Genomic DNA, 25899 nt, shown 5'->3' on the forward strand with positions numbered 1-25899 from the left:
TTGAAGGCATCCGGGTGGATACACAAAATATTAAAGAAGTAAAGACTTGGCCTAGACCCACAACGCCGACAGAGGTTCGTAGCATTCTTGGTTTGGCAGGTTATTACAGGAGATCTATGAAAGGATTTTCTTCCCTTTCGGCACCTTTAACAAAGTTGACTCAAAAGGGAGCAAAGTTTCAATGGACTGACGCTTGCAAACGGAGTTTCCAGGCATTACAGGACAGATTAATGTCAGCATCGGTTCTAATGCTTCCAGAATGGACCGATGGTTACGTTATCTATTGTGACATTTCAGGCATTGGGTTGGGTTGTGTGTGGATGCAACATAGTAAGGTTGTAGCTTATGCTTTTAGACAACTAAGAAAGCACGAGACGAACTATCTGACCCACAATTTAGAGTTAGATGTGGTGATTCATGCACGAAAGATATGGATGCACTACTTGTATGGCATTCATGTTGATATCTATATGGATCATAAGAGCATCCAGTACATCTTCAAGCAAAAGGAATTGAATTTACGTCAAAAGAGATGGTTGGACCTACTTAAAGACTATGGCGTTGATATTTTATACTATCCGGGGAAGGCGAACGTAGTAGCCGACTCCCTCAGCCATAGATCTATGGGTAGCCTGTCATATTTACAGCCAAAAAAGATGGGAATAGCCCATGAGATTCATCAGCTTGCTAGACTTGGAGTTCGGTTATTGGACTCAGGTGATTTTGGAATTACTATTCAAGATACGGCAACATCCTCTTTAGTAACTGAGTAAAGTAATTCCAGTACGAGGATCCTCTGCTAGTTCCTTATAGGGATACCACTCTTCAGAAGGAGAAGACACCATTTGAAATTACATAAGATGGAGTCCTCAGATATCATGGGCGATTATGTGTGTCTAATATTGTAGGGCTGCATCGGCAGGTTATGGGAGAAACTCACTATTCTCGTTATTTTGTCCATCCATGAGCGACAAAGATGTATCATGATATAAGGGAAGTGTATTGGTGGGACAGAATGAAAAAGGATATAGCAGAGTTTGTTGCTCAGTGTCCTAACTGTCAGCAGGTTAAAAATGAGCATCAGAAACTCGGTGGGTTATTGCAAGCTATGGAGATTCCGACTTGGAAATGGGAAGTAATCAATATGGATTTCATCATAGGCTTACCTCGTACCCAGCGTAAGTTCGATTCGATATGGGTGATTATTGATAGGCTTATAAAGTCAGCCAATTTTATGCCCGTTAGAACTACATATTCCTCAGAGGATTATGCAAGGATTTATATTAAGAAGATAGTACGACTTCATGGTGTCCCTGTATCTATTATCTAGAATAGAAGAGCTCAATTTACAGCTAACTTCTGGAGGTCCTTCCAAAAAGGATTGGGGACTCAAGTAAGTCTTAGTACAGCACTTCATCCCCAGACAAACGGACAGGCTGAGCGCACTATTCAGACACTGGAGGATATGTTACGAGCTTGTGTAATGGACTTCAAAGGTAGCTGGGCTGATCATCTGCCGCTTATTGAGTTCGCATATAATAATAGCTACCATTCCAGTATTCAGATGGCTCCATACGAAGCTCTTTACAAGCAGAAGTGTAGGTCACCTATAGGGTGGTTTGATGTTGGAGAATCTGGATTACATGGGCCAGAACTGGTTCAGCAAGCCATAGAAAAAGTAAAGTTTATCCAAGATCGACCTTTGACATCTTAGAGTCATCAGAAGTCATATTTTGACATGCGGCATCGATATTTGGAGTTCGGGGTGTCACGCCCCCTTTTTCCTTCACGAAATCGGGTTCATGACATTTTGGTATGGGATAACTCTTTCATTTTGGGAAAGGGGTTTGCAATTTTGGAGAGTCTCCACCTAACGATTTTAAGGTGCGTTAGGGCACCTATAGGGTTTATTTATAACTACATTTGGTAACCAGAGATAGGGTAAGGTCTTGAAATTATCCTAAGGGGAAGGTGTTAGGCACCCCTCAGGATCCACTAGTGTGGTTCCTGGCTAAACAGTTTTTGTGGATTTGTACAAGTAGCATATAAACAAGTATGGCTCAAATAGTAGGGGATTTAAGTTTAAGAACACAGATGTTTGAAAAAAGCAATTAATGAGAAGCAAGATTTTGTAAAGAACTACAAACTAAGCACGTTTATGAATGTAAAGAGGGGTGTACTAGGTTTGTTTATAATATGGATCACATCAATGCAATACACGATATGACACGCCTCAAAGAGGGGCTACACATGGTATTAACGCACCGGTCATCATATCCATATCTACCATTTCCCTCCCCGTAAAGTTAATTAAAGCGAGGGTTGGTCTCGAACCCTATTGCATGTTGTTACCCATTTCTTCCTATTAGTCCCGGAGGAATTTGGGACTCATATCCTATAAGAAGGAGGTTCTAGGCAGACCCTCAGGTTTAAAGGCAAAATACTAAGGCGACATACAATAACAAGTAGGACTTCAATTAAGGGTTGCATGAAAGACAACAAAAGGCTCAAGTATAACTCCACAGATAATGCACATAGACAGCATGACTCATACATAGATAATGTCTGAATTCAGAATTCTAAAGCATAGTATCTAAGTGATTTCAGTAGAATTAGATTTATTACATGACTCAGAAAAGAAGTCTGAATCAGGCTTGCCTACTGATTTTAACATGCTGACAGTTAAACAAAGGCAGTTCTGGTTTTATTTAAGATATTACCTGAGGCTTGCCTAAGCGTAATATGTAGCAATTACTTAGAATTATTAAAACAATTGGGAGATGGTTTTTACCTAAGAGCATGTTTTTCTAGTTGATACGAATGCGGAGATTATTACCAATTTTATTCAGAAAACATCACAATGTGAGATCATTTTATTACGTTTTCATGAATTAGTAATTAACTAGGCATCTTAATGCAAATAGGATCCAAGAACATGATATCTAATATACACATGCAAATGGCAGGATTGTAAAAAACAGAATCCCTAAGCCATGATTTCTAAATGCACTCAAGAATTGCAAACTTATTGAAGTAAGACTTCTGAAAGTACAAGAGTAACAGCTTTTATGCCAATGTTGTTATTGTCCTAGGAGCAGGATTTCTAAGTGATAGACGTAAAACATGGATTAGTAACGGATAAGAAGCTGAAGCAGGAAACATAGAACCTAAGAGCATGATTTTTAATGTATGTATGAACCCTAAGCATGATTTCTATTGCGCAATTAGGAATATAAGTCTAACAACATGTTTTCTACCCCTTAACAACTATAGCAGTATATTTACCCCATCCCTTTTCACTAGCCACCCCTATACTTGTTTACAAATTATTACAGACTATGTGAATGAATTACACAAGTAGAAGTGAAAAATAAGAAGTTACACTATAGGAAGCCTGATTAGAACTTCCTCCCTGAGTTATGTAATCAATCACCCCAAATGCCAAGATGGTTCCATAGTCTTTCCCATATCCGGGTGTGTCAGAGTTCCCTAAGGACCTCAAAGGATCCCGGGCAGTGCTCACACCCAGATTTCATAACCAAGATAGAGTAAGTGCAATGTGGAAAGGCCAGCTTTTATGTGTCCAAGTTTAGAGGGAGCTCGAGGGTCCCAAGGCAAGGCTCACACAAAAGGGACAGAACCTAGTAGTCTATGAGTATAGTGGGAGTGCTTGACATATATTTAAAAGAAGGTTGAATTAGAAAACAGTTTTGAAACAACATGTTTGAAATAAGTTTGCAAAACAGTAGAATAGTTTTGAAAAGGAGATGGGAATAGGAGCAACAATAACTTAGAACAAGCCAGCACACACACAAAACAAGTTCAAAGAATAGTACAGTTTCAGAAGTTACAAACAGGGAAGTAGGGGTTGGGGACACAGAGGGCCCAAATCAGAAACACATAAACATGGCTGAGAAGAGATGCATATAGACCAGCAAGTGCAAAGAACAAGTAGGGACTGATTGGCCTTTAGAACACAAACATACTTCAGAGAGTTAACAAAGGAATCATGCTTAGAATTGTAATAAGACATAGGGATAGGGTATGGGAGTAGTCATGCAGAGGTATAATTAGTCATGACTTAGTGTTAATCAAGTACACTGCGGGACATACTAGTTGAGAGACATAAACAGGAACTCAAATAGACATGCTGATAACATTTGAACAAGAAGCATGTTGAGTAAAGCAGTGAACAAGAAGTGCAATTAAACAACATGAGTCATTAGGTCAGTGCAGAAAGAGACAGGGATTGACAAACAATGGAGCACATATTCAGAATGGAACTAGGAACATACCAGTTAAGAAAGCAAAGTGCATAAAAGTAAAGCAAGTAGAGTTCCATAGTCTAGCTTTGGCTTTCAGCCGGCTAGACAAGCAGTAGCACAAGTAGTAGAGAAAGAAAAGAGAGTTTGAGTGTGTATGTGTGTGTTCTAAACTAATTGTTCGTGTCTTATGCTAAAGAGAGGGTAGAGTATTTATAGTTTGAGGACAGGCAGGAAAATAAGGTAATAATTACTGACTTAGCATAATTATAGAAATAATACGAATCAGAATCAATTAAAGACCCGGACTCCCTTCAATTAGGGAGTCATAGTTCAAACGATTGTATCAAGTAGAAAAAGAACTGATTTTATCATAATAGGAGTAGTAAAAGCATTAAGTACGGAATATTTTCAAAGTAAGGAAAGTATACTAACAGCATATTGTGCACATAAATAAGGTAGAGCACAATTTTAATTCTGAAAATCAGTTCAAAGAATCACGGATGAGATGGAAAATCACGGGGAATCGGCACTAACTAAGGAAAGTATCACAAAAAAATAAGGAAGCAATTTCGAAAAATCAGTAAAGAATTACAAGGAAAATACACAAAATCACAGATGTAGGTTTAAGGAGATTACGCAAAATCAACATAAAATATGTGAACAATCAATAAAACAAATAGTCGGACAAATTAGAGCAGGAAGCACAACAGCATATATAACACACATGAAACCTAGAATGTTCATGATAGTCATGCAATCAGATCGCAAACAGACTCAAACTTCAAATCGAACCCAGAAGTGTTAGGGTTTCTTGACAAAAATGAATCGAGAAAAAAGGAATGACTCGGGTGATGTTTAAACATGCTAAAAATCAAAGTAATTGCTAAAATCATAATATAGCTAGGTTTTTTCAGAAAATAGTAGAGATGAGGAAGAAATTGGTTAAAACTCATGGATACACCTAGATCTAAGACAGATCTAAAGAAAAGATGAAAAATCTCAAGAGTTAGGGTTTTAGAGAACCCAGAGAAGATGAGAAAACCTTAGAACATTGTCGGTTTTAGCCGGAAAAGTCATGGATCCTACTCGAACAGCCATGGGAGGCCAGGAAATTGCATGAAAGACCATGGATAAAAGTTGAACCGAATCTGGAATAGATCTCTTCGAGATCCTTTCATGAAATCACAAAAACAAGCAACCAGGATACGTAGGAGACAAGTATATGTCTCGAATAGCCATGGGAATCCATGGATTGAGTGAGGATCGAAAGGATTAGGGCTGGTTTGGGTGGTGGCAGCTAGGGTTAGGTTTAGGTCTCAGAGAGAATTGGGGAGTAAAGGGATTCAAAGGCAGCTCAAATGAAAAATGGTGTAGGGTTTTGGGGGGTCATTGGGTTAAAAAAGGTTTGAAACAATGTGGACCGTTGATCTTGGAGATCAACGGTGGAGATTAGAGAGGGTAGGTGGGATTCCGGGTTTGGGCATGGGTAAAAATGGTGTGGGTTGGGTTTTAATTGAAATTGGGCTGGGAATTGGGGTCCTGACATGGGCTACAATTGAAAGTCAATTTGGCTATATTTTAAATAACTACTTTTTCCCTATTTGATTTATAAAAATAGTAAATAGTTTCTGAAAAATAATTTAAAGTGCTAAAATAATTTATAATACATAATTAACAATTTAAAAATACAGGATCTAATTTTATGCGTATAAAACATAATTAAATCTTAAAGGAGCTAATATTGCAATTATGCAATTTAGCTTTAAAAATACTAAATGCAATTATAAAAATATGTTAAAATTACCTTAGCCATATTTTGGCATAAATATAGAAATCCAATAGATGAATTATCAAAACAATAATTTTGGAAATAATTATTGGGGATTTATGGATAAAAAGAGAGAAAATAAATCAATTTAAATCTTTACAATTATGGAAAAAAATGATAAAACCCCTGTACATGCTTATATATGCATATATATGCTATTTTAAAGGTATACTGCTTCTTGAAAAATATATAGAGAAAAATTGGGTATCAACAGCTGCCCATCTTTACCCGAAAAGAATGAAAGAGTTTCCGAGTAAAGAAATGATGGCCAATTTTGACCGAGCAAAACGGTTCGAAGAGGTTAGGTGTCACGGACCGAATTTTCCATCCTCGAGAGACGTGATGGCGCCTACTGGTGAAAGCTAGGCAAGCCAAGTTAATCTAATTACTTAACCTTTTCCAGTTTTAAACCATTATCAGTGATGAGTAGATATAATGCAAATAGCCAAAATAATTAAGCAAAAGATGAAATCTGATAATTTATCTTAATACAAATTGCGAAAGTCTAAATACAACTCTACCCAGAATATGGTGTCACAGTTTTACAAACAGTCTACGAATACTACATACAAAGTCTGAAAGATAAAAGATACACTGTTTCTGAAATAAGTAAAGGAAACAAGATAAAGGAAAGATAGGAGGTGATGCCAAGGCCCGCGGACGCCTACAGGACTACCTCGGGTCGCCTGTTGGACTGAAGGCAGCAACCTCACTGCAGTCCGAAGTCTACAACACTGGAATCTGCACAAAAAAGTGCAGAGTGTAGTATCAACACAACCGGCCCCATGTGCTGGTAAGTGTCTAGCCTAACCTCGGCGAAGTAGCGATGAATCTAGGACTAGACTACCAAATAAACCTGTGCAGTTAAATCATATACATCGGAAATATAAAAGCATGTAATTACAGTTAAAATTTGGGCAGGGAAAACATGCTTCGGGGAATAACAGATAACAACAAAATATCAAGAGAATATAAAGAAACCAAAATCCAATTACTAATAAGGATAAGGAATACAAATGCAGAATTCACTTTCATTTCACATCTTGTTGAAGGCATGCAACCCGCTCCCATTTCACATATCTTGTTGCAGGCGTGCAACCCACTCCCATTTCACATATTTTGTTGCAGGCGTGCTGTAAAGCCCCAAAAAATTTTGCTAAGTAATCTAAGATTTCGTGGTGCCAAGATAGGCTAATTATTTTATCTTGTGTGCAAGTGTGGGTTCATGATATAATGGATATCAAGTATAAGTGGTTTGGGGTCTAAGGAGAGGCCTAAGTCTAAGCCAAGTTGGAAAATTACCAAATAGACTAAAGTTGTAAATGAGTACGCATATGACCTCACTTTGGACAAGTATATATCTATTTATATAAGGTTTTGTGCTGTGCACAACCTATCAAATTATATCTCTTTGAGTCTAGTTTCCAACACATCAAATCATTCGTCATTTAGAGGTGTATACAGAAATTTATGACCATTTTACCGGACCTGTGTCAGACTCACGGCCGCGGGAAAACTGGGTGTTTCTGCCTCCGAGCGCGGCAAACCGCGGTAAGACCGCGACCACTGCGTCCCGGCGTGGTTTGACCGCGGCCGCGCGCCCAACAGCCCTATAAATACCCCAAGACCGGGTATGGAGCGTCCCTAAGTCATTTTTTTGTGCTAGGGCTTGTTATATCAAGGGGAATCCGTCCCATACTTCCCTCCTATGATCCAAGGTAATGTTTTTGGAGTATTTTGAGTTGATTACTACTCCTAAACACTTATATTAACAAGGATTAATCTTAAAAATCCATAGATTCCCATTCAAATCCCTAAATTGATCAAGAACTCTACAAGCGGGGATTCTCAAAATTCTTACTACAAGAGGTATGTCTATCATCTCTAACTACTCTATGGTGATTATTTATATATGATATATACATTAGAACTCATGGGATGGTGGTTGGAAGCCATAGGTGCCTAACCTAGGTTGTTTTGGTGTTGTAGAGATTGTGAGATGGGTTATTGGGGTATGATTCTTGGGTGTAATAGTATTATGTATACATGCATGTACGAATTACGTTTGTGGGAAGATTGTTGAACATAAGTAAGTAAAGATAGGGTTGGGGAATAAAGGAAACCTTGTAAATGAGATTTGAAATCAAGATGCTAAACTAGTATTTGATAAAATGCTCAAATGAGCTGAAACCATGAATACCTTCCTAAATTGTGTTCAATTTTGTTATGTCTCAAGTAGATTGGGATTGCTAGAATTTCCAGAACATCGTAGTAATTTAAGAAAAGCTTAAACAAGGTATGTATGGCTAAAACCCCCTTTTATTAGAAATTTAGCTCTGTTGGTGTTTACGAAAGTGTGGTAAGATTTGAATTGGTTAGTGTATTGATTGTTATTGCGTATTAATTAATTTGCAATTAACTACACATATACGTGAAGGATGTGCCTCAATGTGAGTAATGTACCATTCTTTATAATTAGAGAAGTATGAACAATACAATTATGTGCTGAAATGCTTAGGCTATAAGCCAAGATAGAAACTGAGAATTATTCATGTTAGCTATGTGCCCACTTACCTGTACTGCAACTTGAATTACTTTTGTATATGCCTATGATCACACCTGCAAGATGAATATTGAAAATAGAAAACGATGTGATAATGGTGGCCCTGAGTGCCAAGGAATTTATATGATATATATATATATGAAATAAAGATTCAGATGTGTTGACTAATGAGAAGGGAACAATGCCTAGATAAGGCGGCCTAGCCGATCGGGTCGTGGTCGGACACCATGCCGCACACATGGTGGTAATGTGCTGATATTGAATTCCGGATAAGGAAAATGAAATAGTGATTGAGATATATGCCTCCAATGAGGCAACCTAGCCAGGCGGGTCGTGATCGGACTCCGCTCAAGATAGCGGTGGTATTGAGAACAGTGATGAAGATATGAAAGAAATGCCCCAAACTAAGTTTTAGAAATTATATGAATGATTGAATGAATTGCATATTTGATTTACTCATGTGATTTACTTGTACTTGCTTGATAGTTCTTTCTAGTAAAATTGTATTTAGTTATACATACTAGTGCTATTCGATGGCACTAACGTCCCTTTTGCCAGGGGTGCTACATTTTTTTTGAATGTAGGTGGCTCCATTGCGGATAGTGCCGATCACGCATAGCGAAGTACCTTCTTCTCAAAGTCTTGGTGAGCCCCTTTCTCCTTCAAGGGGTTATATTGTACATCTTCTTATTTTGGACTTTCACTTTTGAGGTATAGTCGGGGCCTTGTTGTCGGCATTCTTACTACGTCTTTTGTATCCTTAGAGGCTCCGTAGATGTTTGTGTGGGTTATGTATGGGTATTGGATAGGTCAATGGACCATGTTTTAACTTTGTACTCTTGCTTTCTTCTATACTATAACTTGTATGGAACCTTGGAAGTTTAACCACGTTTTAAATATTGTGATATAAAATGAACTAAGATGTTAAATGTACTATCTTTCCTAGTTTAAATAAAGGTAAGCATGGCTTCCTTATTCCTATCGAGTTGGGTAGATAGCGGTTGATAAGGCTTGCTTAGTTGGGTTCACTCGATCGAGCGCTGGTCGCGGCTCCCGAAGTTGGGGCATGACAAACTTGGTATCATAGCCTAAGGTTTTAAAGTGTCCTAGGATGTCTCGGAGCCGTGTCTAGTAGAGTCCTTCTTGTCGGTGTGTTGTCGACCACAACTATAAGTTGGAGGCTACACGGACATTTAGGAATGTGACCCTTCTTCAACACTCCAGATCGTGCGATAAAACTTGACTATAAGATTGTTTTCTAACTCGTGCGTTGAGCTTCAAGGTATGTTTAAATGCTCTTTCATCTATTTCAAGTTATGTTCTCATATGGAATGACCAATGGGAAAGGCCTGAATATTAATGAGATGTCACATGTATCATGTTGAACAAATTGTATGGATATATGAGATACATACATAGTACCAGAAGCATACTTTATATGAGAAAGGTGTTAAAATTGATCACCCACCTCCAAAGAGACATTGACTTGATAAATGAGACGCGAGCTTATATGGCACTTGTTGATAGTGTGGGAAGCATGTATATGATCATAAGGTGTAAAAGAAAAATTTGTTATATAAGCATGTGATATATGTGAGGTATGACCAAGAGAGTAATGACAAACATGTAGGTTTCTCACGAGAGACAAGAGGTCATGAAATGATAGTCAATTGGACCCATAATGAGAAGACCCTTATGCTATGAATGTTATAAGAATCCCATAATTGTATGAAGTTGTGTTACACTCCTGAAGGATATTGACATGAGGAATTGGAATCCCAAGTCTGTGTGGCTAAATAAGAGTAGAGAACTTATGAGGTTAATACAATGGTGACTTCAATCTCCCTAATAGTCGAACATATATGTGAGGGATAGAGATATGAAACATATGTCCATGAAGTTGCTAAATTCAAGACTTGTGTCAAAATCTAGGACATTCGCCCTAAGTGGGGGAGAAAGAGCCATATTGAGGCCACTTAAATACAATGAAACAAGAGTAAGACCATGTAGCTATGATGTTTGAATATTTTGTTGAAGACATGCGTAGTCTAGAAAGGTGATAATGGATAACGTGATTATCTGAAAGGATATGCTAATGATAGACCACTAGTACCCCCAAAAAACGTGGAAGGTTAAGGAAGGTAAATTCTTCATACATGGCAATGTGAATGATAGGGTCAACAATCCTAGAAACTAAGAGTATGTTTTTAAAGGGATTTTATACTTGTTAGAGGGTCAGGAACAATGGAACCTAAGGAAGTACTTTAGGTCAAATGTGGAAGGTTGCGAGTTTTTAGAATGGGTTAATCATAGATATGAGGTTTAACCAAAGTACCAAGGTATTAAGAAAGTAAAAACTAGTGGGAGAAATAAATGTGATGCTATAATAACCCAAGAGGGTATTTGGGCTTGATGGAGAGCCTCTAAAGAATCTTACAAGCAAAGAAGTGTTAAGTGATATGACGATGAACACACTTTCCCACGGATATCCTAACAAGAGTTAAGAGGTGAGCGGGATGAAAAAAAAATAAGGAAAAAGACCACGTAACATGTGGAAGAGTGTGTGGCTATTCACTAGCTAGGAATAATGAGGCGAAAAGAAATGGGAAGAAAATCTATAAATTGAGATGTCCATGGTTATCGCAAAATAGTTCGTATCAGAATGGTGGACTCGCCTAGAGCACAAGTGTTAATAGAAGGTATAAAGGACTAACCGTAATGCTACCAACTTGGGTGACACTGAATATCAACTGATATATTTAGAGGGAGTTCATGTCTACATATTACAATGGAAAGTGAGACTACTGGTGGTGAAATAGTGGTGTGATAAACTCAACAAACCAGACACAATGATACCACGAGTCCATGGAGGTAGACAAGTGTGTGGAAAAATAATGCTATCAACTATGCACTATGAGCAAAATAGAATGGGAATGAATATTCCAATTAAAAAGAAAAGATGGTACCAACATATTGTTCGGGCCAGTGGCGCTTTCTGAATTGAATATGTATGAAGGGTGTTGATATGCATTTTGGGTGGTGTTGAACAGTAAAGAGATATCATGAGAATGTTCACAAGGGAAAGTGGAGTGGTTTCCTAAATCCTATAAGGCACAAAAGGAGGAAAGAGGTTGACCATGAAAGGTCTGAGCACGATGTTACATTACATTTGATGCAATGTCGTGCATGTTGATGATATTAAGGTGTGTGCACAGGCTAGAAGATGTTATTCCTTTGACATAGAAGGTTCTATAAGAAAACTCATCTAGTAATGTCTTCTGTTGAGAATTTGGAAGAGCAAGTTGCAAGTACTCACATAAGATTGTAACTATATCAAGAAAATTATTGAAGAACTCAAATCCTATGAGGTCATATGCAAGAGAAATGTGATATAGATGGTTCGCTATTGATGGAACATGGCCAGGTGATCACTTATGCCTCTAGGCAACCCAAGAATCATAAAAAGAACTATCCGGCATGTGATTTAGAACTTGCGGCGGTAGTTTTTATATAAAGATTTGGCGACATTATGTGTATGGATTCCATATTGATGTATTTATGAACCACAAGAGCCTTCAATATATTTTTAAACAAAAGGAGTTGAATCTGAGACATAGAGGATGGCTCGGGTTACTCAAGGACTATGATGTTGAGATTCTCTATCACCCGGGAAAGGTCAATGTTGTGGCAGATGCTATTAGACAGAAATCTATGGGTAGTTAGCTTACTTGGAGATATATCAAAGGTCGTTGGCCAGGGAGGTTCACCAGTTGGCTGGTCTGGGAGTTCGACTTGCGGACTCTAGTGAAGGGGGAATAATTGTGCAGAATAAGGCTGAATCGTTGCTTGTAGAGGAGGTCAAAGAAAAACAATACAACGATCCATTGTTAGCACAGCTGAAGGAGGGGATTCATAAATACAAGACCATAGCTTTTTCTTTTGGCATTGATGATGGTACCCTATGGTTCCAAGGGCACCTATGTGTTCCAGATATTGATAGTCTTCGGGAAAGGATTGTGGAAAAAGCTCACACTTCTAGGTATTTCGTACACCCAAGTTCTACAAAAATGTATCATGATCTCAAAGAAGTTTATATGTGGAATAACATGAAAATAGAGGTGGCAGATTTTGTAGCAAAATGTCCAAATTATCAACAAGTGAAGGCTGAACATCAAAGGCCCGGTGGATTGACTCAAAGCATAGAAATTCAAATGTGGAAATGGGGGATGATCAATATGGATTTTGTAGTAGGGCTGCCGCGCACTCCACGCAGGTTCGACTCAATTTGGGTGATCGTTGACCGACTCACAAAATTAATGCACTTCTTGCTAGTTAAATCTATCGACACAGCAGAACAGTATGCTCAGTTGTATATCAAAGAAATAGTCAGGTTACATGGCACTCCAGTCTCAATCATTTCAGATCGAGGGGCTCAGTTCACGACCAACTTTTGGAAGAAATTTCAGCAAGGTTCGGGTACGCAGGTAAACCTTAACACAGCTTTTCATCCACAAACCGATAGGCAAGCAGAGCGGACTATTCATACGCTTGAAGACATGTTGTGTGCTTGTACTATTGATTTCAAGGGTAGTTGGGATGACCATTTGCCACTCATAGAATTTTCTTACAACAACAGCTTCCATGCTAGTATCCAGATGGCACCATTTGAGGCACTGTATGGTAGGAGATGCAGGTCCCCAATGGGTGGTTCGAGGTTGGAGAAGCAGAATTGATAGGGCCGGACCTCGTGTATCAGGCCATGGAGAAAGTCAAGATTATTAAGGAGAGGTTGAAAACTGCTCAGAGTCGCCAAAAGTCTTATTCGGACATTCGTCGCAGAGATTTGGAGTTCAAAGAAGATGATTGGGTATTTTTGAAGGTTTCCCCCATGAAGGGCATCATGCGATTTGGGAAGAAAGGGAAATTAAGTCCGAGGTATGTCGGACCGTACAGAATCATTTAAAGGATTGGTCAGGTGGCATACAAGCTCGAGCTGCCACCCGAGATGTTATTGGTACATTCGGTCTTCCATGTGTCTATGTTGAAGAAGGTAGTGGGAGATCCGTCCGCTATAGTACCAATTGAAGCTATTGAGGTTAATAAAGAACTATAAGAAATTCCAGTTGCCATTCTTGATAGGCAAGTCCGGAAATTGAGACATAAGGAAATTGCCTCTGTAAAAGTGTTATGGCGGAACCAGCAGGTTGAGGAAGCCACTTGGGAAGCCGAGGAAGAAATGAGAAAGAAGTACCCACATTTGTTTGAATAGTTATGTAATAGCTTTCATGCATTTGATTCCTATGAACTCTTATCTTTTGATTTGATCTATGTTAAACTATTCCATTTTGGTTATATATGTTGCCTATGCGGCCATGGTTGGTGTTGTACAAGTTATGTTTTGTCTATGGGACATGTATATGCTGTTAGGATATGTATCTGGGGCCCTCTGACAGGTAGATAGTCCTAGTTACAAAGGAAACTCTGGCGAAATTTTCGGAAATTTAAGGAGTTAGCCAAATTCGGGGCTGTTGATATATTTCATGATGTGAACAAGCTAAAGTTACATAAGGATGGCTAGTGAATGAATCTTGATCCTCATTCGAGGACGAATGATACTAAGCGGGGGAGAATGTAAAGCCCCGGAAAATTTTGCTAAGTAATCTAAGATTTCGTGGTGCCAAGATAGGCTAATTATTTTATCTTGTGTGCAAGTGAGGGTTCATGATATAATGGATATCAATTGGATAAGTTAATAAGTGTATAAGTCATATTATAAGTGGTTTGGGGTCTAAGGAGAGGCCTAAGTCTAAGCCAAGTTGGAAAATTACCAAATATACTAAAGTTGCAAATGAGTACGCACAAGACCTCACTTTGGACAAGTATATCTCCATTTATATAAGGTTTTGTGCGATGCACAACCTATCAAATTAAATAACTTTGAGTCTAGTTTCCAACGCATCAAACCGTTCGTCATTTGGAGGTGTATACAGAAGGTTATGACCATTTTGCCGGACCTGTGTCAGACGCGCGACCGCGGGAAAACTGGGTGTTTCTGCCTCTGAGCGTGGCAAACTGCAGTAAGACCGTGCCCACTGCGTCCCGGCATGGTTTGACCACGGCAGCGCACCCAACAGCCCTATAAATACCCCAAGACCGGGTATGGAGCATCCCTAAGTCATTTGTTTTGTGCTAGGGCTTGTTTTATCAAGGGGAATCCGTCCCATACTTCCCTCCTATGATCCAAGGTAATGTTTTTGGAGTATTTTGAGTTGATTACTACTCCTAACACTTATATTAACAAGGATTAATCTTGAAAATCCATAGATTCCCATTCAAATCCCTAAATTGATCAGAACTCTACAAGCGGGGATTCTCAAAATTCTTACTACAAGAGGTACATCTATCATCTCTAAATACTCTAAGGTGATTATTTATGTATGATATATATATTAGAACTCATGGGATGGTGATTGGAAGTCATAGGTGCCTAACCTAGGTTGTATTGGTGTTGTAGAGATTGTGAGATGGGTTATTGGGGTATGATTCTTGGGTGTTATAGTATTATGTATACATGGATGTACGAATTACATTTGTGGGAATATTGTTGAACATAAATAAGTAAAGATTGGGTTGGGGAATGAAGGAAACCTTGTAAATGAGATTTGAAATCAAGATGCTCAACTAGTATTTGATAAAATGCTCAAATGAGCTAAAACCATGAATACCTTCCTAAATTTGTGTTCAATTTTGTTATGTCTCAAGTAGATTGGGATTGCTAGAATTTCCGAAACATCGTAGTAATTTAAGGAAAGCTTAAATGAGGTATGTATGGCTAAAACCCCCTTTTATTAGAAATTGAGCTCCGTTGGCGTATACAAAAGTGTGGTAAGATTTGAATTGGTTAATGTATTGATTGTTATTTCGCATTAATTGATTTGCAATTAACTACACATATACGTGAAAGATGTGCCTCAATGTGAGTAATGTACCATTCTTGATAATTAGAGAAGTATGAAGAATACAATTATGTGTTGAAATGCCTAGGCTATAAGCCAAGATAAAAACTGAGAATTATTCATGATAGCTATGTGCCCACTTACCTGTACTGCAACTTGAATTACTTTTGTATATGCCTATGATCGCAACCTGCAAGATGAATACTGAAAATGGAAAACGATATGATCACAACTTGCAAGATGAATACTAAAAATGGAAAATGATATGATATATATATATATATATATATATGAAATAAAGATTCAGATGTGATGACTAATGAGAAGGGAACAACGCCTAGATAAGGCGGCCTAGCCGATCGGGTCGTGGTCAGACACCATGCCGCACACATGGTGGTAATGTGCTGATATTGAATTCCGGATAAAGGAAATGAAATAGTGATTGAGATATATGCCTCCAATGAGGCAACCTAGCCGGTCGGGTCGTGATCGGACTCCGCTCAAGATAGCGGTGGTATTGAGAACAGTGATGAAGATATGAAAGAAATTCCCCAAACTAAGTTTTGGAAATTATATGAATGATTGAATGAGTTGCATATTTGATTTACTCATGTGATTTACTTGTACTTGCTTGATAGTTCTTTCTAGTAAAATTGTGTTTAGTTATACATACTAGTGCTATTCGATGGCACTAACGTCCCTTTTGCCGGGGGGGGGCTACATTTTTTTTTGAATGTAGGTGGATCCATTGCGGATAGTGCCGATCGCGCATAGAGGAGTACCTTCTTCTCAAAGTCTTGGTGAGCCCCTTTCTCCTTCAAGGGGTTATATTGTACATCTTCTTATTTTGGACTTTCACTTTTGAGGTATAGCCGGGGCCTTGTTGCCGGCATTCTTACCACGTCTTTTGTATCCTTAGAGGTTCCGTAGACGTTTGTGTGGGTTATGTATGGGTATTGGATAGGTCAATGGACCATGTTGTAACCTTGTACTCTTGCTTTCTTCTGTACTATAACTTGTATGGAACCTTGGAAGTTTAACCACGTTTTAAATATTGTGATATAAAATGAACTAAGATGTTAAATGTATTATCTTTCCTAGTTTAAATAAAGGTAAGCATGGCTTCCTTATTCCTATCGAGTTGGGTAGATAGCGGTTGATAAGGCTTGCTCAGTTGGGTTCACTCGATCGAGCGCTGGTCGCGCCTCCCGAAGTTGGGGAATGACACGTGCAACCCGCTCCCATTTCATATATCTTGTTACAGGTGTGCAACCCGCTCCTATTTTATATGTCTCCATGGCAGCGTGCCACCCGATCCCATTTACAAATCAACAACAACCACAAAAGAATCCTGGCAAGGGAACAATTATATTTCAACAATATCCCGGCAAGGGAACAATAATATCAAAACAACATCTCGGCAAGGGAACTACAATGATAATAACATCCCGGCAAGGGAACAATAATATAATAACATCCCGGCAAGGGAACAATAATTATAATAACATGTGAAGGGCAATAAACCACAATAAAGTCATAACAATTACAATACAAGACTCACGGGCATGCTTGATACCGACGTATAGATACTCGTCACGATGCCTATACGTCGTACTCCACAATTAACACGTAGCAAATAAGACACAACTCCTAATCCCTCAATCTAAGGTTAGACCAAACACTTACCTCGATGTCACGAACATAATTCAAGCCTCAACTATCGCTCTACCTCTCGATTCCACCACCAATTAGCTCGTATCTAGCCACAAGTTACTTAATTACATCAATAAATGCTAAATGAATCAATGCCAATGCATGAAAATAAGTTTTTCCAAAGTTTTACCCAAAAAATCAAAAAACTCCCCCGGGCCCACGTGGTGAAAACCCGAGGTTCGAACCTAAACCCGATTACCCATTCCCCCACGAACCCAAATATATAAATTGTTTTGAAATCGGACCTCAAATCGAGGTCCAAATCCCCAATTTTTTAAAAACCTAAGTTCTACCCAAAACACCCAATTTCCTCCATGAAAATCATTGATTTTGACTTGAAATCATGTGAAAAGATGTTAATGATTGAAGGAAACGAGTTAAAATTGACTTACAATCGATTTGGAAGAAGAGTTGTCTTTGAAAAATCGCCCAAGAGTGTTTTGATTTTGAAAGAGTGTGAAAATGAAAAAAATTCGGCTAAGTTATAAAATTGCAGGTTGCAGATGTCGCATTTGTGACCAGGGTTCGCAAATTGCGAACCCGGGCTTCTACTAAGTTTGCATTTGCGAAGAAGTTCTCGCATTTGCGAGTTGGGAATTGAGAACAACTTGTCGCATTTGCGACGACTGGCTAAAACAGGGGGGATCGCATTTGCGATAGAATCCTCGCAATTGCGAGGTAGGCTGGCATGGGCTACATTTCGCATTTGCGACATGGCCCTCGCATTTGCGAGCCAGGCTTCGCAAATGCGAAGCCTATAGGCCTGCACTGAAACAGCTGAAAACCTGCAATTCTCCAAGTCCAAAATCCACCTCGTGGCCTATCCAAAATTCACCCGAGCCCTCAGGGCTCCAAACCAAATATGCACACCAACCTAAAAACATCATACGGACTCGCTCGTGCATTCAAGTCACCAAAATAACATCAACAACTAGGAATTTAGCATCAAAATCATGGAACTTCTTAAGAACTTCAAATTTGCCAAATTTCTCAAATAAGGTCTGATTCACGTCATTTCAAATCCGTTTCTTACCAATTTTCACAAGCTAGACTCAAATTATATATAAGACCTGTACCAGGATTTGGAACCAAAATACGGGCCCGATACCAATGGTTTCAAACACATTTCACTTTCAAAAACTCATAATTAATTTAGCAAAACAATTTCTTTCAAAAATTCATTTCTCGAGCTTGGGACCTCGGAATTTAATTCCGGGCATACGCCAAAGTCCCATATTTTCCTACGGACACTCCGGGACCGTCAAGTCACAGGTCCGGGTCCGTTTACCAAAAATGTTGACCGAAGTAAAACTAATTCATTTTAAAGTCAAAACTCATCATTTTTTCACAGATTTTCACATATTGGCTTTCCGGCTACGCGCCTGGACTGTGCACGCAAATCGAGGTGATGCTGAAAGAGGTTTTTGAGGCCTTGGAACGCATAATTCATTTCTAAAACAAGTGATGACCTTTTGGGTCATCACATTCTCCACCTCTAAAACAATTGTTCATCCTCGAACGGACATAAGAAGGAAGTACTTGAGTCAGGGAAAAGATGGGGATAACGACTCCGTATTTAGAACTCGGACTCCCAGATCGATGCCTCAGCAGGCTGACCTCTCCACTATACACAAAAAGAAGAAAAACTCTTCGATCTCAACTGACGAACTTGTCGGTCTAGAATAGATACCGGCTCCTTCTCATAAGACAAGTCCTTGTCCAATTGGACAGTGCTGAAATCTAATGCGTGGGATGGATCCCAGTGATATTTTTGAAGCATGGACACATGAAACACTGGATGCACGGTTGATAAGCTCAGCGGTAACGCAAGTCTGTAAGCCACCTCTCTCACTCGATCAAGAATCTCAAACGGGCCAATGAACCTAGGGCTAAGCTTTCCCTTCTTCCCAAATCTCATCACTCCTTTCATAGGCGACACTCGAAGCAATACCTGCTCCCCGACCATGAATGCCAAATCACGAACCTTATAGTCAGCATAACTCTTTTGTTTGTACTGAGCTGTACGAAGCCTATCCTGAACAATCCTAACCTTGTCCAAGGTATCCTGTACTAGATCCGTACCCAACAACCGAGCCTCCCCCGGCTCGAACCATCCAACCGGTGACCGATACTGCCTACCATACAAAGCCTCGTAAGGAGCCATCTGGATACTCGACTGGTAGCTATTGTTGTAGGCAAACTCTGTTACAGTCAAAAATTGATCCCACGAGCCTCCAAAGTCAATGACACAAGCTCGAAGTATATCCTCCAAAAATCTGAATAGTCCGCTCGGACTGCCCGTCCGTCTGAGGATGGAACACTGTGCTCAACTCAAGCTGTGTGCCCAACTCTCGCTGAACTGCCCTCTAGAAACGTGAGGTAAAATGCGTACCTCAGTCTGAAATGATAAACACGGGCACATCATGAAGACGAACAATCTCTCAGATATAGATATCAGCTAACCTCTCAGATGAATAGGAGACTGACACAGGAATGAAATGTGCTGACTTGGTCAGCCTATCAACAATAACCCACACCGCGTCGAACTTCCTCCGAGTCTGTGGGAGTCCAACAACGAAATCCATAGTGATTCGCTCCCACTTCCACTCGGGAAGCTCAATCCTCTAAAACAAACCACCAGGTCTCTGATGCTCGTACTTAACCTGTTGACAATTCAAACACCGAGCCACATACGCAACGATATCCTTCATCATTCTTCTCCACTAATAATGCTGCCGCAAATCCTATTATATCTTAGCGGCGCCCAGATGAATAGAGTACCGGGAACTATGGGCCTCCTCTAAAATCAACTCTCGGAGTCCATCCACATTAGGCACACAAACTCGACCCTGTAATCTCAAAACTCCATCATCACCTAAGGTAACCTGCTTGGCACCTCTGTGTTGCACCGTGTCCCTAAGGACACACAAATGAGGATCTTCATACTATCGATCTTGGATACGCTCCAATAAAGAAGAATGAGCGACTGTGCAAGATAACACACGGCTGGGCTCAGAAATATCCAATCTCACGAACTGATTGGCCAAAGCCTAAACATCTAAAGCAAGCGGCCTCTCACTAACCGGAATATAAGCAAGACTGCCGATATTGACTGACTTCCTACTCAAAGTATCGGCCACCACATTGGCCTTTCCCGGATGATATAAGATGGTGATATCATAGTCCTTTAATAGATCCAACCACCTTCTCTGCCTCAAATTTATCTCCTTCTGCTTGAACAAATACTGCAGACTCTTGTGATCCGTGAACACCTCACATGCCACACCATACACATAATGCCTCCAAATCTTCAATGCGTGAACAATGGCTGCCAACTCCAAATCATGAACTGGATAATTCTTCTCATAAATCTTCAACTTCCGTGAAGCATATACAATGACCTTGCCATCCTGCATCAACACTGCACCTAGTCCAATACGAGATGCATCATAATAAACTGTATAAGGCCCTGAACCTGTGGGCAAAACCAACACCGGTACCGTAGTCAGAGCTATCTTGAGCTTCTGAAAGCTTGCCTCACACTCATCTGACCATCTGAACTGGGCACCCTTCTAGGTCAACCTGGTCATCGGGGCTGCGATAGATGAAAACCCCTCCACAAACCGACGATAATAGCCTGCCAATCCCAAGAAACACCGAATCTCTGTAGCTAATGCTGGTCTAGACTAGTTCTTGACTGCCTCAATCTTCTTCAGGTCAACCCAAATACCCTCTGCAGATACAACATAACTCACACTTCGAAAACTTGGCATACAACTGACTATCCCTCAGAGTCTGAAGAATCGCTCTAAGATGTTGCTCGTGCTCCTCCCGGCTATGGGAATAGATCAAAATATCATCAATGAAGACTATCACGAATGAATCCAAGCAAGGCCTGAACACTCGGTTTATCAAATCCATAAAAGTTGTTGGGGCATTTGTCAACTCGAATGACATCACCAAGAACTCATAATGCTCATACCGAGTGCAGAAAGCTATCTTAGGGACATCAGATGACCTAATCCTCAACTGATGGTAGCGAGATCTCAAGTCAATCTTCGAAAATATCTTAGCACCCTGAAGTTGATCAAACAAATCATCAATCCTCGACAATGGATATATTCTTGATTGTAACCTTGTTCAACTATCGGTAATCAATACACTTTCTCATCGATATGTCCTTCTTCTTAACAAACAACACCAGCGCACCCTAAGGCATAACATTGGGTCTAATGAAACCATTTTCAAGCAAGTATTACAATTTCTCCTTCAACTTTTTCAACTCAGGCGGGGCCATACGATACGGGGAGATAGAAATGGGCTGAATGCCTGAAGCCAAATCAATGCAAAAGTCAATATCCTTTTCGGGTGGCATGCCCGGTAGGTCTAGAGGAAATACCTCAGGAAACTCACGAAAAATGGGCACAGAATCAATAGAAGGAACCTCAGCAGTAGAATCACAAACATAGGCCAAATAAGCCAAACACCCATTCTCGACCATACGCCGATCCTTCATATGAGAGATAACACTATGAGTAGAATGACCAAGAGTCCCTCTCCACTCTAAACGAGGTAAACCCGTCAAGGCTAAGGTCACAGTCTTGGCATGACAGTCCAAGATAGCGTGGTAAGGTGATAACCAGTCCATCCCCAATATGACATCAAAATCAACCATGTCCAGCAGAAGCAAATCTACACGAGTCTTAAGACCCCCAATCACAACTATACATGAACGATGGACTCGATCTACTGCAATAGAATCACTCACCGGTGTAGACACATAAACAGGAGCACTCAAAGAATCACTAGGCATGACCAAATATAGTGCAAAATAAGATGACACATAGGAGTATGTAGATCCTAGATCAAATAAAACTGAAACATCTCTGCTACAAACTAGAACAGTACCTGTGATAACTGCATCAGAAGCCTTAGCCTCAGGCCTGGATGAAAGAGCATAACATCGCGACTGGGCCCCACCACTCTGAACTACATCTCTAGGATGGCCTGTTGTTGGCTGGCCTCTACCTCTAGCAGTCTGAGATCCACCTCTAATACCTCTACCTCCACCTCTAGCACCTCTACCCCCACCTCTGGCTAGTTGGGCAGGCTATGGAACACTTGGTGCCTGAACCATGGAATGGGAACCCTGCTGCTGAGAAATGCTCGGTGCTCAAAGGCAATATCTAGCAATGTGCCTCGTATCGCCACAAGTAAAACAAGTACTCAATTGCTGGTCTAACGACCCTAGAAACTCTGAATCGGTGGGGCACTGAAAGGAGCTAGTGGTGCACTGTAAGATTGTTGATCAGAATACTGCATATGAGAACCACGGTCGCCTGAAGCACAGTGAGAAACCTGAAGTGCTGACTAAAAAGGCCTAGGAGGATGGCCTCTACCAAACGAATCCCTGCCTCCATAAAAGGTACCACTGAATCAGCCTGAATGACAAGGCCTCCTGTCAGACCCTTGACCACCTCCCTACGATAGAACCATCTCAACTCTCCTAGCCACATTGGATGCCTCCTGGAAAGAAATCTCACTCCTAGTCTCCTTGGCCATCTGAAGTCGAATCAGCTAAATAAGTCCATCAATAAACCTCCTCACCCTCTCTCTCTCTCTCTCGGTGGGAAGTATGATAAGTGCATGACGAGCCAAGTCGATGAATCTGGTCTCATATTGAGTAACGTTCATAGAACCCTGCTGGAGACACTCAAACTACCTCCGATAGATCTCTCTCTGAGTGATCGGGAGAAACTTCTCTAGAAATAGCTGAGTACTCCCAAGTCAAAGCTGGTGATCCGGCTGGTCTAGCCAAACAATAATCTCTCCACCAAGTCTTGGCGGATCTAGACAAGCGAAAAGTAGCAAAATCGACCCCATTGGTCTCCACTATCCCCATGTTCCTGAGAACCTCATGACAACTGTCTAGATAATCCTAGGGATCCTCAGAAGATGCACCGTTGAAAGTAGTAGTGAAGAGCTTGGTGAACCTGTCCAACCTCCAAAAAGTATCTGCAAACATAGTTGCTCTATCATCGTTCTGAGCTACCACACCCTGCTGAACTGCTCCAACTGGCTGGACTGCTAGAGTCTGGAACTAGGGAGCTGCCTGCTCCGGAGTGCGAGTAGTAGGAGCCTGGGCTCCTCCTCCAGCCTGAGAGATTGATAGTGCTACAGGAAGCAAGCCTGCCTGGGTGACACTCTCCATAAGGCCCACTAGACGGACCAAAGCATCCTGGAGTACGGGGGTAGCAATAAACCCCTCTGGGACCTGAGCTAGGCCCACCAAAACTGTCTGGGTCAGACCTCATCATCAAAGTCAATCTGAGGCTCTGTCGCTGGTGCAGCTGCTCTGGGCTGAGCTCTGCCCCTACCTCGGCCTCGCCCTCTACCCCTCATGGGAGCTGCTGCTGGGGGCTCGGGCTACTGGTTAGTGGATGAGGAAGCGCGTGTTCTTGCCATTTGCAAAAGACTAGAGTAAAATTCAATTAGCATTGAGAAACCAAACCGCGCGACAGGAAAGAATGAATGTGAGGTTTTTCCTAACTCTGTAGCCTCTGGGGATAAATACAGACGTCTTTGTACCGATCCCTCAGACTCTACTAAGCTTGTCTGTGAACTGTGAGACCCGTGTAACCTAGAGCTCTGATACCAACTTGTCACGACCTAAATTTTCCACCATCGAGAGTTATGATGGCGCCTACTGGTGAAAGCTAGGCAAGCCAAGTTAATCTAATTACTTAACCTTTTCTAGTTTTAAACCATTATCAGTGATGAGTAGATATCATGCAAAAATTGAAAATAATTAAGTGGAAGACGAAATCTGATAATTTATCTTAATACAAACAGCGGAAGTCTAAATACAACTCTACCCAGAATTTGGTGTCATAGTTTCACAGATAGTCTACGAATGCTACATACAAAGTCTAAAAGATAAAAGATACATTGTTTTTGAACTAAGTAAAGGAAACGGGATAAAGGAAAGATAGGATGTGATGCCAAGGCCCACGGACGCCTACAGCACTACCTCGGGTCACTTGTTGGACTGAAGGCAGCAACCTCACTGCGGTCCGAATTCTACAACATTGGGATCTGCACAAAAGAGTGCAGAGTGTAGTATCAGCACAACCGACCCCATGTGTTGGTAAGTGTCTAGCCTAACCTTAGCAAATTAGTGACGAGGCTAGGACCAGACTACGAAATAAACTTGTGCAGTTAAATGATATACAACAGAAATATAAAAGTAGGTAATTACAGTTAAAATTTGGGCAGGGGAAACATGCTTCGAGGAATAACAGATATCAACAGAATATCAAGAGAATATAAAGAAACCAAAATCCAATTACTAACAAGGATAAGGAATACAAATGCAGAATTCACTTTTATTTCACATCTTGTTGCAGGCGTGCAACCCGATCCCATTTCATATATCTCGTTGCAGGAATGCAACCTGCTCCCATTTCACATATCTTGTTGCAGGTGTGCAACCCACTCCCATTTCACATATCTTGTTGCAGGCGTGCAACCCGCTCCCATTTCACATATGTTGCAGACGTGTAACCCGCTCCCATTTCACATATCTTGTTGCAAGCGTGCAACCCACTCCCATTTCATATATCTTGTTATAGGTGTGCAACCCGCTCCTATTTTATATGTTTTCATGGCAGCGTGTCACCCGATCCCATTTACAAATCAACAACAACCACAAAAGAATCCCGGCAAGGGAATAATTATATTTCAACAACATCCCGGTAAGGAAACAATAATATCAAGACAACATCCCGGCAAGGGAACAATAATGATAATAACATCCCGGCAAGGGAAAAATAATGATAATAACATCCCGGCAAGGGAGCAATAATGACAATAACATGTGAAGCACAATAAACCACAACGGAGTCATAACAATTAGAACACAAGACTCACGGGCATGCTTGACACCGACGTATAGATACTCGTTACCACGCCTATACGTAGTACTCTATAATTAACACATAGCAAATAAGACACAACTCCTAATCCCTCAAACTAAGGTTAGACCAAACACTTACCTCAATGCCACGAACACAATTCAAGCCTCAACTATCGCTTTACCTCTCGATTCCACCACCAATTCACTCGTATCTAGCCACAAGTTACTTAATTACATCAATAAACACTAAATGAATCAATGCCAATGCATGAAAATAAGTTTTTTCCAAAGTTTTACCCAAAAAATCAAAAATCACCCCAGGGCCTACATGGTCAAAACCAGAGGTTTGAACCAAAACCCGATTACCCATTCCCCCACGAACCCAAAATAAGTTTTGGGTCATCACATTAGGCCGGACCCTGGCATTCTGAGCTGCCTACATATCCCTAGTTACACAGGAATCAGGTCATATGTAGTTCAGGATCCATCGACGGAGTATACCGATGAAGATATTTCAAGAACGGATGCAATATCTAGGGCCGGGTGAGTGGACGATTTACGGGAATGGTTAGGTTTGTTGGCTGGGGGAAGTGGAGCGGGATTTCTCCTGGTGGGATAGCCGTTGTTCACCGGCTTACCTGCAAATAGAAGCAATACAA

Source organism: Nicotiana tabacum, chromosome 1 (assembly GCF_000715075.1).
Source record: "Nicotiana tabacum cultivar K326 chromosome 1, ASM71507v2, whole genome shotgun sequence".
NCBI lineage: Eukaryota > Viridiplantae > Streptophyta > Magnoliopsida > Solanales > Solanaceae > Nicotiana > Nicotiana tabacum.